This window comes from Mus pahari, unplaced genomic scaffold, assembly GCF_900095145.1.
Source record: "Mus pahari unplaced genomic scaffold, PAHARI_EIJ_v1.1 scaffold_3877_1, whole genome shotgun sequence".
NCBI classification, from domain to species: domain Eukaryota; kingdom Metazoa; phylum Chordata; class Mammalia; order Rodentia; family Muridae; genus Mus; species Mus pahari.
The window spans coordinates 145,938-157,438 of NW_018392856.1; the positions used below are offsets into that span (position 1 = coordinate 145,938).

The 11,501-nt window shown below is 33.7% G+C and overlaps 1 long non-coding RNA gene across 1 annotated transcript; it reads left to right on the forward strand.

Moving 5' to 3' along the window:
- Positions 1-762: 762 nt before the first annotated feature.
- Positions 763-5,765, forward strand: LOC115063338. Its single transcript, XR_003843195.1, has 3 exons — positions 763-884; positions 1,168-1,208; positions 5,534-5,765. It is a non-coding gene; the product is annotated as an uncharacterized LOC115063338 (long non-coding RNA).
- Positions 5,766-11,501: the final 5,736 nt, after the last annotated feature.

Below are 11,501 nucleotides of genomic sequence, written 5' to 3' on the forward strand. Positions count from 1 at the left end.
TTGTGAGAGAGTGAGAGAGATTAAATTATGATTAATTTTTATTATAAGCCAGGATTGGATTCATGAAAAACTTCCTTTACCACCTGTCAAATAATCACCTATCAATTTTAAATTGTATGCTGGGCAAAACTGTTTTCTTTTGTAGAAAAAAATAAAATTTTCCTTACGTACATGTGAATAACATTTTGAGATTTTTTTTCGTGAAATTACTGTTACATTTTCTAAAAGAAAAGTATATTGCATTCTAGTGAACACACCATAGAGTCAATCATATAAACTAACATATGGGCCTAAATGGAGAGCTGACTATCTGATTTTCTCGGAAACTTTCTTGGAAAGATCTCTGGAATCCTGAGCAGAGAAAAAAGTGATGATTGAACGATTAAATATTTGAGGTTTTAAAATATAAAGTGATTATTAACTATATTTCACATTTTAAATTGCAGCAGAGGCGGCGGCAGCGGCAGCGGCAGCAGCAGCGTGAGCAGGAGCAGTACCTGCAGCAGCAGCGTCAGCAGGAGCAGCAGCAGCAGCGCCAGCAGCAAGAGCAGCAGCAGCAGCTGCAGGTGCAGCCGCAGCAGCAGTGCCAGCTGCTGCAGCAGTGCCAGCTGCTGCAGCAGTGCCAGCAGCAGCAGTGCCAGCAGGCACAGCTGCAGCAGTGCCAGCAGGAACAGCAGCAACAGCAGCAGCGTCAGCAGGAGCAGCTGCAGCAGCAGCAGCAGCCACAGCGGAGAAGGAGAAAAAACAGGAGGAGCAGGAGAAGCAGGAAGAGCAAGAAGAGCAAGAGGACCAGGAGGACCAGGAACACCAGGAGGAGGAGAAGAAGAAATAATGAGTGATTGTGTCTACGTTTATGGAAAGAGTTTAGTGGGGTATTAATGTTGGTAAATATAATACTTAAACAAGAAATTCTAATAAATTAAATGAAAGATATCAGCCTTCAAAGTCCTGAAAACATGACATACAGTTTATATAGTAAATTAAATTGCTAACTATACCTTCTTAGATCTATTGCTCTTTGAAAATCATTTCAAAAATTTTCTTCTCCATTTAGCAGTATGGCCCTTAGAGTCATGTACTCTATTTTAAGACTGTTTAGAGTAGTGCTTTCAGAAGGCTTAACATGTTGATTATTTTTTTTAATTTTCTATTTGTATCTTTGTATAGCATCTTTGAAGAAATGTGTACTCAAAGAATTCCTCATGTAGGTAAGATACATTTATTTTTACATTTACAATATTTTTGCATGCCATATACCTAGAGTTGTATTCTCTTCTCATTTATATGCTTTAAAAATCTGTTATTTTGTTGTTTCAGATGTCTACCCTTTAGTAACAGTGAGCTCATAATTTTCTATTATTGTTAAAATTGTTACTAATTTTCTTTGACTTTCATATTTTAGTACTTAGTACATTGAGTGTAATTTCTCCCTAGATGTATAATGTAGGAGAGAGAGAGGATGAAAAAAAAACTGAAGCAGTATAGCAAAACTGTAGAACAACAGAAGAGCTAAGTGTAGAATAGCTTCCATTTGATACATGAACTCTAACTACTACTGTGTTCAGAATTTCTTCCCCATTCCCTACCTTTCTTAAGTAAACATGCTAAAACAAAATTTAGCTTTTCTTTTGGCCTATACTAACCATCGTAGTATACAATTCATACTTCAAAGTTATTTAATTTTAATTATTGCAATATATTTTTCAATCATTACTTCTGTGGCTACATATATTAACAATTATTCTTTTACATAAAGCAATTAAACTAGCTTACAAGATACTTTGTAATTTGAAATTTTTTTCTAAGTTTAGATTCCTATTTATGGGAACCATTTTGAATTAATTATTTTACTGTCTGTGTTGAAAAAATCAATTTACACTGGTTATTCATTTCAATATTATATATATATATATATATATATATATGCATACACACACATATATATATAATATAAATATAATATATATATATAAAATCTTTGGAGAAATGTGTACTCAAATACTTACTCATGTAGGTATGACACTCCTTTTTATTTACAATAGATTAACCTTGCATAAAACTAGGATAGTATTTTATTCATAAAAACATATGTGAAGATATATATGTGTATATATAATATTATCTATATTCAGTTCATCATTGTATAAGAGCAATTGTTGTCTTATATTTTAGTAACATTTTATTTTAATTTATATATATGCTCAAAAATAGGGAATTAACAGTGTATATTATGCATGCATTTTAGAAGGACTTGAGGTTGGTTCCATTGAATCTTCATATGTATAAACAAGCAAAAAATTTGCAGGACATTATCTATTGGTAGTCCCAACTTCGGTTAGCTAGACTATTAAGTTTACTTATCTAAGTTTATAGTGACACAAATTTAATGATAGACAGTGGCTCAAAATATATGGAGGAAATTGAATGGAAAGACATGCAATCTTGACCTCTTTACACTATATACTTGTGTTGACACCTCACATCTATGCACAAATGAACAAGTATATATCATATACTTTCACACATATGATATGTAATTACACTTTTTTTTTTGGAAAAGTACTACTATTTTGCCCAGGATTTAACACTCTAGTTGTAGTTGGAATTGTTTTCAAACACACAGAGATCCACATAATTTTAACCCTTTCTGCATTAAGACTTAAAAAACCACATATACCACTACAACTGTCTTAACTGCAGGTTTTTGAGGAGTAAATTTTATTCCACTGAAATATATATTTAAACATATAACATAGATATAATTATTTCAAATAAAGAAAGTGTTTATCAAGCTCTCATTTCAATTGTGATTTCAGGATGTTCTTTCAAAGTTAACTATCATGGATTTCCTTATGAATTGTAAATTGTTTGGTCATAGAAGCAAGGAAAAATTATCTGTGCTTTGGAGGATTATAGGCATAATCTCTAAAGAGCTTTATGAATTTGGGGCTTAGTCACAATAATAAGATTCTAGTGAATTAATCAGAACATTTAAAGTGTATGTGGGTATTTTTAATAGTTTTAAAATTTTGTTTGTGATCATCTTTAAACTATTTGCATTTGTTCTTTTAACAATTTTTATGTACACAGAGATTTCATAATGAATGCATTTAAAATGAATGACTAATATTGTGCCAAGTATAGTTTCCTAAAGGGCAAACTACTTTAAAGACATTGGTAAAGTGATAATTCAACTTTGTGCAGTCAGTACTGAAAATTTATTTTTATACCTTAGAATTATAAACCAGTCTCTGGCATATGAATGAAGGTAGCACATAAAATTAAAATGCTTCTTTAATAGCAGAGTGATTTGCCTGAGTTATCAGCACAAGAGCCAGGTAATATATCATTACATAATACTTCTAACATTCCATGTAAAACAATACAACCCTAGTTATAGTCATAGATATCAGAAAAAGAATTTGAAAAAAATCTTATCCTCTTAGAATAAGGGATTTTGCATATAAATAAAAGAAAATTAAGTAAGAAAGCTTTGAATGTGAAAGTTTAGTTACTAGATTAGGTATGGTTACCTAGATATAATGGAAACGTCTAAGCTTTTGTTTGGAATTTTATTGTATTTATTCATAAGGTATATGGAGACACTTCATTCGCTAGTTAATTTTCATATGGCTTACTGTATTCCTCTGTTATTTAAGGTATCCTATGGTATCTCTCTTTAAAACATGCATATTATTGTTTTGTTTTGTTATTCCCTTTACATTCTGATGACAGCTGCATACTTTTTCTCTTCCTTCTCCCACCCTTACAAATCCCTCCCTCCCACAATCTGCTCATTTTATTAGGAGACACAGAGCCCCCATTGGCTACAACCCAACCCTGTGCCATCTAGTCATGTAGGTCTAGGCAAAGTTTCTCTCAATGAGGCCTAACCAAGCTATCCAGGTAGCAGATAGGAATCCAGTGGCTGAGAACAAAGGCCAGCACAGCCCCCTCTCCAGTTCTTAGGAGAACTACATGGAGACTAAGCTCACATTTGCTACAAGTGTGTTAGCATTCTATGTTCAGGACCTTCCTGATTGGTAGCCTAGGTTCTGTGAGTCCATAGTGTCCTATGTTTATTAACACTATGGGTTATCTTGAGGTGTCCTTAAACCCTCTTTCTCATTTCCTTCTATCTCGCACTCTTCCATAAGAATACCTGCATTCTGTAGCTGTTGCTTGACTGTGGGATTCTATGTCAGTCTTCATTAGCTGCTGGATGAAGCCTCTCAGAAAATAATTAAGCTGGTTTCCTGTCTCCCAGCATAGAAAAGTATCGGTAACAGTGCCAGAATATCTCTTTCATATGAGATTGGACTCAATTTGAGTTAGTTATCAGATGGCTAGTCCCTCATTCACTGCTCTATCTTTATCCTGGCACATCCCATTAGTATTCAAATTGATTGTAGGCATGTCAAAATTTGTGTTGAATGTTTTATGGTTAGTTAATGATATACACTTCTCTGAAGTCCTGCTTTGCTACAGGAGGAGGCTAATTCTGTCTCTATATCCCCTTGTGGTAGGAATCTCAGCTAATGTCACTCTCCAATACTTCCTGTATGCTCTCCCATCCCAGGCCTCCAGCTAGTCACCAAAGATGCCCCTACACCTATGCCTATTCTCATGCCCAGCCATCCCTTGCCTTCCAAATTCCCAAACCTTATAACCATCCCTGGACCCCTCATTACCTCCTTATCTAGCTTGTTCTGTCTCTCCATTCACCTCGGATGACTATCTAGTTATTAGTGAGATTTCTACATGTTGCATTTGGACTTCCATATTAACCAGTTTATTTGGATCTTTGGATTGTAACCTAGTTGTTCTGCATTTTATGGCTAATATACACTCATAAATGTGTGCATACCATATTGATTTCTGGCTGCAGATTACCTGACTCAGTCTGTTATTTTCAAATTCTATCTATTTCCCTGCAAAATTCATTATATCTTTGTTTTTAATAGCTGAAATATTCCATTGCATACCAAATTTTCTTTATCCATTTTTCAATTGAGGGACAACTATGTTATTTCCAGTTTCTGGGTATTATGAACAAAATTGGTATAAATGTAGGTCAGAAGTGTCCCTGTGATATAGTGTGACATCTTTAGGTGTATTCCCAGAAGTGGTATGTCTAGGTCTTTGGTAATACTATTCTCAGTTTCTTGAGAGACTGTCAAATTGATTTCCAAAGTGGTTGTAAATATTTGTACTCCCACCAACAGCGGAAGAATGTTCTCCTTACTCTACGTCCTTGACTGCATGTGTTATCACCTGAGTTTTTGATCTTAGATTTTTTTGACAGGTATAAGATTGAATTCAGGATCATTTTGATTTGCATATTTCTGGTGACTAATTGTGCTGAACACTTCTTTGAGCTGTACACGATTCTTTACAAAAACTCTAAGCACTTACTTTAAGTTTGATCATGGAATATTTATCTACATATTCATTTTGTAATTTAAAGTATTCATATGTTGCATTTATCACAGTGTTGGTCTTAATGTGAATTATATATTTATATCTGATACAGAATCTCACTGTGCTGTCATCTGAGACTTCAAGTTCATTACTGAATCCATGCTTCCTCTTCGCATCATGAGAAGATCACTACAGAAGAGGATCACCACACTTAGCTAGTGGTATTGTAAAAATCTCTTCATTAATGACTTTTATTTTTGCTTGCTTGTGTATAAATTTGAATGAAACATTTATATTTTCTCATTTTCTACAATTTTCCTTAAATCACCTTTACATCTAACCACATTTTTATTACTTGCCATATTTTTTAATTTAAATAATGTATTTAAACAATGAAATATATTTTGTAATATTTCATTTTCATTATTTACAACCATATTTTAAATAAAATATTCTACTATACCACTCGCAAAAGTTCTACAGATCCATTTCCATTTTCCATCCAACTTTAATCGCTTTGTCAAATGACAACAAAATTCTAATTGAAAACCAATATCTCAAAATTAAGAAAATAAACCACATTCAATGCAACCAATCAACAAACAAACAACAATAAACAAAACAACAAAAAGGAAAAACTCCAAACTCTAACCATATAAAACAACATTCAAAAGCTCAGAAATAGTGAATTCAAATTATTTATTGATCAACTACTGCTGAACCGGAGGACTGTTCTAATTGATGTACCTAGTATCACTCTTTCTGGAAAATTAATCTTTATCTCTCTGAGTGGTTATATGAGAGTTCAGTTGTTACCCTTTCCTCTAGAGCCTACATTTTTACTTATTTATTATTTTATTTATATATTAATTAATTTATTCATTCATTAATTTATTTTAAATTATAAGAAAATTAAAATATATAATAGGTAATAAAATAACCCAAAATCTATCTATAGTATTAATAGACTAATCAATACTGGCATGGAGTTACCACCTGCCTCAATGTAACAGTATTTTACTGTTAATTGGGTCCCTAAAACCTGTTAGCAGAAGATGTGAAAGTAGCTTCTGGGAACATGCCCTCAGTTAATTCTGGTTGGTAAGTAAGATAATATCAGGCAATATATGGGGATGAGACACAGCTGCGGGATTTAAGATTCCCAGGTTTGGAACCATGAGAAAGAAGGACACAGAGATGAGGGACCTGAGTTGGATGCATGGGAGCAAAGCAGAGCCATGATGTAAAAGGTCCAGGAGAACTTGGCCCAGAGGGCGGCTCAATTAAGTCAAGAGCAGTCAAAACAGAACAAAGAAATTCTTATGTAGTAACTCAGAGGTATCTGAGGGAGGTAGAAACCAATATCATAGAGTTTAGGCAGTTGTTCAGCTATTCTGCTACTTAATTGATTTTAAATATAAAGGTTGCATTTTCCATTTGGGAACATAAACCATTGAAGCAGGCAGTCACCAATGAGAGATTAATTTTAAAATTTAAAGTTCAAATATGGTAATTACTTTGGGCAAGATAAATTAACAGAAAACATGAGACTAAAACAAGGCACAATAATCAGTGACCTACTTATTTGTACACTCAAACATCCCATAATTCCTTAACTGGAAGTCATATTACATTTGAGAAGGTCCTAGTACATTACCAAAGACCCTGGAATGTAGCAGTATACTATGTAGACACTGACTTGACATCTTCATTTTAATGAAATTTCTAAGTACTGTCATCAACAATGAGGCCTTGCTGTCAGTTTGGTGACAGAGCCCTATAGTTTTGGCAAAAACTTGGGTTGCTTGGAAATTTCTGTTCTATTTAAAACAGCCTTTTTGGTCTGTAACTAAATTATATTTAAACCAATTCTAGTGCTGTAAGCTTTGTTTGATGGCAAGTGATGGCCCACTGAGAGCCATTATTTGGTAATTTCATTTAAATAATCTCTCTCTCTCTTTCTTTCTCTCTCTCTCACCCCCCACAAACACACACATCTATATACACATACATACACACATATATACATAATACATAAAGTTTTTATTGTAATATGTTTCCCTACTACCCCTTCAGTACCCTTCTAGTGCCCTGTGACTTTTAACTATGCCTCTTGTATTCCTTTCCACAATCTACCCTCCTCACCCTAGTTGTTTCTCCCCGTTTTCTCTTCCACAATCTCCTCTCTTCTCCCATTTCCCACTTGATTAGAACCCCATCCCCATATCATTAGTTCTGTCTAGTCTCTTTTCTCTGTCAAAGTATGCTGTATGAAACTTGTAATTATCTTTTTTTTTAAAGGCTAGTATTTACTTTATGTAATGAGTAACTTGAAAACAGTATCTGGGACATTTCAGATGGAAGTGTCAACTATGTGTAACAGATGATTTTTAAAAAGGCAGAAAAAAGATGTAAAGATGTATTTATTATCTGTATATATTCATTTTCCACTTATGTTTATGGAAAATTTTGTAACTATTATTTGAATTATTTTTTCATATTATGAAAGTGGCTAGGAATTTTCAAAGAATTTTATTTTCTTTTACTGAACGCTGAAATGGTCATGTAACCCTTTGTCATTACTGTATTAATGTAGTACTTTACATGAGTGCTTTATATATGTTATGCTATTCCTACATATTTAGGTCACATTTCCAATATTCTAGTACAAAAACTTTTCTATATATTTGATGGTTTGGATTGTATTTGTTAGTATATAACTTCATTGTGTATTATTATTTGATGTTTATCATACAATATATTTTAATTACTGTCTCACCACTTTTCCAACTGTTCCCAGTTCTTTGTGTCTCCCTACCAATAAAATTTCATCTACCCTTGGTTGTGTACAAGGTAACTATTTCTGTGTCTATCTTACCCAGCCCAACAATAGAAACAAATAAATAAAAAATTACCAAATCAATCACTCAACAAAGCTAAAAAGTACAAAAATAAAATGAATCAAATACCCACAAGACAACAATGAAACAAAAAATGCATCTGTTTTTGGTGTTCCCATCCTAAGGTCCTGCCCTGGAATGGGACTGATATAAAACCAGTAGTACTGCATTGGAAAAAAATGAGTTTGGCCTTTCTACACAGCAGGTATCAATTACAAAATATGTCTTGGTCAAGGATGGTACTTTGTGTCTTCTTCTTTGTAACTTCTTAATACTAGTATTTTTGTCTGTTTTGAACCTGTTCTGGCCCTGGGTGTCCTGCTCTTGACTTCTTCTATCCAACACTGAAGTGAATTTTGCTGAATACATATCATTAAGGACCTAGTACTCCAAAGTTTGTGGATATAGGTGGTCTCATATCTATGTACTCACAGATGCCTTAAATAAATAGTTGCTATTAAAGAGTGAGAAAGTGTATGAAGTTAGATGGAATAGGGTTACTAGTATTTTGGGGGTGAATATTCAAGGATGGGGAACTTGATATAGTTTTACAAACACAAACTATTCAAATAATGATATTGCATCAAATAGTTTATCAAGACAGTTTGTTACTAGGAAATAATAATATAATATGTCTCAAGGATACACACTTGTGAGCAACATGATTCTGCAAACACACATAAAGAAATGGTAAGAATGTGCATGTTTATGTGTATATATATATATATATATATATATATGCATATATGTATACGTATTATACATATAATTCTTTTCTAAAATAAATATCTCATGTTATTTTCATTATTATATCACTAAGGGCATTCGATGTTAATTGCATATGCTTCCAGCAAAGGGATTGGACCCACCATTTCTTTGTACAGTCCAAGAAGTATTATAGAAGATATTATGATAGAGATAAATATGTTATATTACGGAATAATTTATTCTTATAATCATAGAACGTTTGGAAACTGACACAATTATATCATGATTAATTAAAAATATGTTTCACTTAGGTACCCAGAGTTACAATCAGAATACTCCAGATATAAATTGAAGCTTTCCTATAGATATCCAGGATCTACTCACTTTCAGACTCCAGATACATGATCAGAAATAAGGAACTAATTGCTGGTTTTGCTCTACTGTTAACTGAAAAATAATGCTCAGCATAAATAGCAATTTTTCCTGCTTTCCACTTTATATTTGCTCAGGGGGAGGGAGCTATAGGTGATACAGCAGTTCAGACCATGATAACCAAGATTTTGATTTCTCTTCCTATTTGAGAAATTTTCCTGACTTGTTTAAAATCCATTCATTTTGGATAGAAAGACTCCTCCAATCAAATACAAAGAGAGCCAATAAAATGTCTATTATGAGAGTTTTTTCCAGTCAAGCTCCTGGTTATAGTCCAAGCCTCAAGTAGTTCTGGGTATAACCTAAGCCTGCCTATGAGATGCTTAAGAGAAGGAAGATTGTTCCTGAAATTTACAGGAGACAGACACAACAGGAAGTAGAAATTGTTTGAGTCATGTGATTACAGTTCTGTAATTATGTATTCTGTGTGAAAAATGTGTGTTTTTCTCTGAAGCCATTGATTCTGCTTTAAGATATTGCAGGGGTTTTGTGAGTCTTGGAGTCCTGCATCATCTTCAATGGGCAGGATTCACTTTCAGAATAAGTTTCTCAAAGAGAGCAAGGGTTTGCTGCTTGTTATATGAACTTGGTGAGATCATTATGAAGAATTGTTATAGCTCTAAGGCCCTTCAGGGACAGCACTGGCCAGGTTCTGTATCAGATGAACCCCAACCACCAGGTTGCATACACAGAGCACTCTAATTGCACTAACAGCTGGATCCTGCTTCCTGCAATACTGAGTAGGAAGAATATGCTCTGAACTTTGAATGCTGGAAATTCCCAGAAAGCTCTGCCCCCTCTGAAATTAATGTAAACCCTATCTTCTGTTCTATTCAATTCTGTACATCCTCTAAACTGTGCATAGGAAGCCATTCCTACCCCTTTTTTGTATATTATTAATAAATAAAAAAGAAGGATTGTAAATTTCCTCGGGCACACTAGTGTCCAGCTTCTGTCCCTTATGACCTCTTATCACCATGTTCCATCTACAGAACACTATGTACTCTAGCAGCTGGACCCCACCACAGCACTTCAGAGCAAAAAGCCTAAGCTCTGACCTTCAAAATCCACTAATCTCCATTCTGAAATTTTCCAGTAAGCTCTGCCTCCAGGAAATCTTATATAATACCTGTGGGATTTTGTTTTTGTTGTTGATGTTGCTGTTGTTGTTGTTGCTCAATTCTCTGCTGATTCTAGCCTCAACATGAACAACAATCCTCCTGCACCTTTCCCTTCCAACAAATCACTTGTATGAGTTGTGATATGTACTGTAACTGTCTGGTGTGCTTTGGCTCTCAACTGCCAGGATGATTTTTCCCTAAATGCTGTAATATATGCAAAGGTAGGGAGATATATTTCCAGGTCCACTGATATTATCATCTCTTTGAGTTGTAGAACGTTCTAACATTATCATCATACATGTTGCATAAGGTCCTCTAGAACAAAAAACAGTAACACTTGCTTCTTATTTTTAAGTATTCTCTTGTCATCAAGGATCTCAGTGATTCACCTTTTCCAATCTATGTTATATAGCCATAGGTAAATTGTCATTGCACTTAGCAAATATTAGTTTTTCCAGCTTTCTGTGTTCATTGTCTGTCCATCCAGAGTATTATAAAAGAAATTCCCTCTCTTTAATATAAAATAAGTAATTCATATCCCATTGGAAAAAATATACCAGCCACATTTACTTGTCATTCTTTGAAAAATGAATCTACAATTCACAGAAGACTATTTCTTTATTAGTATTGCATTCATACTAATTATTTCTGTATCATATAGGTTTATATGGTTGTACAGTTTTGTCTGAATTACTGAGGGCAATCACAAAAAAATTTTCAATCCTACATATCACTAATTATCTAGTGTTCTTCTGCATCATCTTTAATTTTATTCTGTCCTAGTATTTCTTCTTATGGAACATCTGATATGGAAACAATTTAACACAAAATATAATGGTGAATTGATATACAGTACAGACAACTCTAAAACACAAGCAGCAATGCAAGTTCTGCATTAGTAATAAATATCCAAGTAAGA